The following is a 4,810-nucleotide window of genomic DNA, read 5'->3' on the forward strand; positions in this document are numbered from 1 at the left end:
AGGAACTGTGTAGACTGTCATAAGATAAGAGGCTTGTCCTGATTTCTACTGACTTTCCTCTGGGGTCAGGGGGTGTGATCCCACTGCCTATGTGTTTATTTGCTACACTGGAGGGACCAGACCTCCTCTGAAAATCTACGACTTGGTTGTAAGAGATACTAAATCTCATAACCCAGCATCCCACATCACTAGGATTACAGGACTGAGTCTCATGGACTCAACTTTTTTATACATACTATAGTCAATTTCATTACATTCACTTTCATTTTATTCACATCATAGACAGATATATACAAATATGTGTATATGTTTATTCATCTATTTATAATCAGTGTTATATATAGAAACACACAAATATATTCTTATAATTATAATCAAATTATATCACTATTTTCCCCAATAATATTTACACTAATATTTTGTGCAAAAAACTCAAGTTTAAAATTTAAATGCCATTGTAGTTGGAAAAATCATATTGTCTTATATACTATGTAATATACTATATATAACATCAAGAATATAACATGTATTTACATATAACTGATTTAAATGTGGAGTATTTTTTCTTCCTGATTTTGTATTTGTTCATCTATGTAAACCTTCTTTTTCCTATTATGGCTTTTGCTTTCCATTATACATATTTTCTATATATTTTCAGCCCTAAGTAGACTTTTTTATAATATTGGAGCCAAATTTTTCTTCCATATTTGTCCAAAGCACAATGAAGTTGTTTTCAAATTCGAACTCACTGTTGGAAGAGAGCCCACATACCACTATAAGTATTGTGGCATTTGTCCCATTTGACAGGATAGCCTTCTAGGACATCTGATCTTCTATGTACTAGACCTTTTATGGCCACCTTATGACCCCATGCAGGCATGGCCTGGCTTCCTTGCCACTCCCTGTGAATTTAACATTTCCCATTATATCCAGTAGGCTCTCTAATACAGCCCCCTGTCTCCCTGTGTTCCCCCCCAGAACACATATGCACAATGTTTCAGATTGTCGGATTAAAAAGAAATATATTTAGGATTCATGAATTTTAGAATATGTCAAAAACATTATTTTAATAAAGTTAAAAAATAAATAGGGTGAACCTTTTACATCAGGACATAAAGAAAAAAAAAGGATTGTCTCAGGAAAAGGAGAAGGAATCAGAAATTCTCCCACAGAGTCCTCAAAGAGATCTACTTCCTCATTAAAGACAGGATTTTCTTCCTGAGTCCAGGTAGAGACAGATTCTAATTTCTCAATTGTAAATTGAATCCCCTGCAAGAGGTCAGATTGGTCTGGGTATTGTGAGGAAAGATTCCCTTTCCTCAACTGAATCTAGATTTTGGACCTCACTCATTGGTTTTCCTGAAGATAGACTGGGGTCATTTTCCATTAGCACACATTTACCCTGCACACCAAGAAGTGTTTTTTTGACTGGCTTGGTGGCAATCTAGTTGGATTGTGAACATCAATGGAAGACATTCTGGATTGTCTTCATCCTTGGTGTTATGTGCAGGTACACCTGCATCACATGTGGGGTTCAGAACCAGTGGGATGTCCACAGGACTCAAAACCTACTTGGGCCTTTCTACAAATTGAAAAAAAATCCTCTATGTTCACATGCTTTCTGGAGATCTTCCAATCTCAATCAGTCACCATTGACGACATCACTGATGGGTTCTTTATCTGGAGCTCTGCAGGAGCTGCTTTACGGTGATGCAAACCTGAGAATGTAAATAGGTACAGAAATCTTAGAGTAGACCCTATAAGTTAAGGTGTGACTAAACTTCTGAGGATCTAATGGGAGAAGCTGTAGAATTTGAGGTTGGATTGAACACTGATTAGAATGTAGGGTGTTTCTAATGAGTGGCTACTTCCAAGTTCTTTCAAAAAGAGAACAGATTATACCTGGCATAGAATATCTATAAAAGGACATTTTGCCAAACTGAGGAGTACTAAGGTCTCATGACCAATTGGGCCCATCCCTAGAGACCCAGGTTCCATCCCTCCTCACGAGCCCTGAGGCATCTAAACAAGTTCTTCCTCTTTTTCTTGGTATCATGGGTCATGGGTTCCTCCAGCTGGTCCAGAAGAATATGTAAGCAGAAGAGCAGGTCTGAAGAGACCATGTTGATCTTGACATTCTGTGTAAGTTCTTTCAGGGTGTCATGGTTCTTAGGCACATAGAAATCATCAGGGTAGAAGTCCATCCACATAGGGAGGATAGAATAAACAATGCTGTGGGAAGATTAGTGAAAAGGAAAATGAGAGCCCACCCTCTCCATCCTGAACCTTGTACTATAGACTCTTTCTGGCAAGACTTGCATGTTGGGAAGTGGGAAGAGACTCCTGCAAGCAGGATGCTCCTCACAACCCACTTCTAGAAATTTCTCAAATATAATCTTAAAAATTTCTCCCTGTGATAAGAAGAGAAAGTTGTTTCCCCAATGGATCTGACTTGTTATATACAGCCCTTCCTGGCATCCATGAGAGTCCAAAACCACAACCACATCCACAACTGTGTAATCTGCTATCCTCTGATGTGCCAAACCTCAACCCTCTGATGAAAATAACAACTGGTGTGCAAAGAAGAAAATTGACTTTGATTCAGAAACGTCAAAGGTACCAAGTTTCAAAGGACAAAATTTCTCTTTGTGCCAATGTCCACTTACTTTTTCACTTGTTCATCTTCCTCCCAGTTATGGTAGAAAGATCTGTACCAATGGGAGAAAGAAGTTAACTCTTTGCTTCTCCTTTTCTGAACAGGACACACATGGGACTGTCTAAGTCACAAATGGTAATGTAAACATGAAATGTCATGTCAAAACCAGCTTTACAATGTCGGTGGGGGGGGAGGGGGGTATAATTGGGTGGGGGGAGGGGGGAGGCTGGGAAGGGAGGTGAAGGGTAAACAAAGGAGGAGGCTGCAATGCTTGGTAAGAAATGTATGCATTATCCTGCCCATGTAATTGTAGCCCCTCTGTACAGTATGTTCTCAAATAAAATAAAATAATATTAAAAAATAAAAAAAAGAATAAAAACTTTAAAAAAAAGTGAAGATATGTATATACAATTTCATGGAAATACTGTGAGTGTGCTTATATACATCTTTCCAAATAACTGCAGAATGGCTCATGCCTCTAACCCTAGCAATCAGGAAGGTGAGATCTGAGGATCAGATTGAAATCAGTTTGAACCCAGTCTAGTTTGTAAAATCTAAAGACACTTATCTTCATTTAACCAGCCAAAGGCCAGAACTAGACTTGGGGCTCAATTGGTAGAGTGCTCCGAATGTTACAGAACTCAGGCCCCAAATTCAAATTCAAGTTTCATCCTTTCTTCTGTCTATATTCCTTCAAAGGCCTCCAAGATAGTGATTTCCTAGATGAGGGTGGAGGTTGGATGAGACTGGCTCATTCCTTTAATCCTATTCTTTCAGCAAGAAAATCATTAAGGCTCCACTAGCTTATGAGGCAAATGAAATGTTCTGGCAGCCCAGTCCTAAGGAATTAGTCGAAGACTGCTCTTCTTTGTCTCAAGCCAAGCTCCTTTGATAAGACCCCAGTGATACAGTCTCAGAGAGGTACCAATTATTCCAATATTCTGGAGGGGGTCTCATCAGTCTTGGGTTTGAAGGAGGAAATCTCACTTTTTTTTGTCAGTCGTGGGGCTTGAACTCTGGGTTTGGATGTTATCCCTCAGCCTTCAACTCAATGTGAGCACTCTACCAGTTGAGCCACAGCACCACTTCCGGTTTTCTAGTGGTTTATTGGAGATGAGTCACATGGACTTTCCTGTCCAGGCTGGCTTTGAACCTTGATCCTCAGATCTCAGCATCCTGAGTAGCTAGGATTACAGGTGTGGGCCACCGGCACCCGGCTAAGGAATACTCACTTTTAAAACAGAATATCCAGCAACTGCTCTATTGTCCCCGCTTTCTATAGTGGTGGAGGAAGTTTCCAACATAGAAGAGATCACCTTTCTGGTAGGCAGGGACCAGGTCCATTTCCAGAATTTCCAGCAAACCTGAGTCCAGGCACCATATATTATAAGGCATATTCAGGGTTTGGGCTGACTCATTGTCACACTGGGGTGGTAAAAAAGAATGGATCTTTGAAACATGGAAATGGGAGTACACTTAAATTGAGTAATTGTAATAGAGTGGATTGAAAACTACACAGTAAATATTTTCTCAGTCTACTCATATAAAAGCACACAAGAAGAAGGTTCTAGTGTGGGCTAGGATGAGATTAAATAGGTTTCCTGTCATAGTTTTACCTTGCCGGAGTTGCCTTGGTTTCTTCTTATAACAAGGCCTGAGACATTGGTTTCGTGGTTTAGCACTGATCCAATGTCTGCAGCATCAAGCGAGGCACTCACACCACTCATGCCTGAGACCTGAATCTCTTGAACTTTGAAAACAATACAGGAGCATCTTTCTTGTTCCTGAGCCACAGGCCAAGTGAGCTGGCTTGAGTTGACTTTTAGTTACAGTTGCTTGGCTCTCAGAGTTCCATATTCTATTCCATTATGAGGGAGGTAGAGTCATATCTCAGAGCCTAATCATCTAAGCTGCTTGCTCACATAAGACCATCCCAAAGACAAACTGTAGACTGAAATCTCCCTTCCTACTTCACTCTATACACATGTGGATATTGTCAAATCCCAACATTATCAGCTAGGCCTAGATAAAGTCATGGTCTCAGTCTCAAAAAGCCCTTCCTAGCTCAGATCCCACCCTTATTTGTCACTATTCTTCTCATCCTGCACAAATCATTTTGCCTCTCAGGGCCCTCTCAGCCTGCCATGTGTTTCT

General features: G+C 40.1%; 1 long non-coding RNA gene across 1 annotated transcript; it reads right to left on the reverse strand.

Annotated features, from left to right (window-relative positions):
* Positions 1-1,059: 1,059 nt before the first annotated feature.
* LOC138814766 (uncharacterized) lies at positions 1,060-4,475 on the reverse strand. The gene is made up of 3 exons (XR_011368080.1): positions 4,273-4,475; positions 2,667-2,708; positions 1,060-2,232 (listed from the first exon to the last, which is right to left on the reverse strand). It is a non-coding gene; the product is annotated as an uncharacterized lncRNA (long non-coding RNA).
* Between the last annotated feature and the right edge of the window lie 335 nt (positions 4,476-4,810).

This window comes from Dipodomys merriami, unplaced genomic scaffold (assembly GCF_024711535.1).
Source record: "Dipodomys merriami isolate MVZ:Mamm:240054 unplaced genomic scaffold, mDipMer1.0.p SCAF_61, whole genome shotgun sequence".
Taxonomy (NCBI): domain Eukaryota; kingdom Metazoa; phylum Chordata; class Mammalia; order Rodentia; family Heteromyidae; genus Dipodomys; species Dipodomys merriami.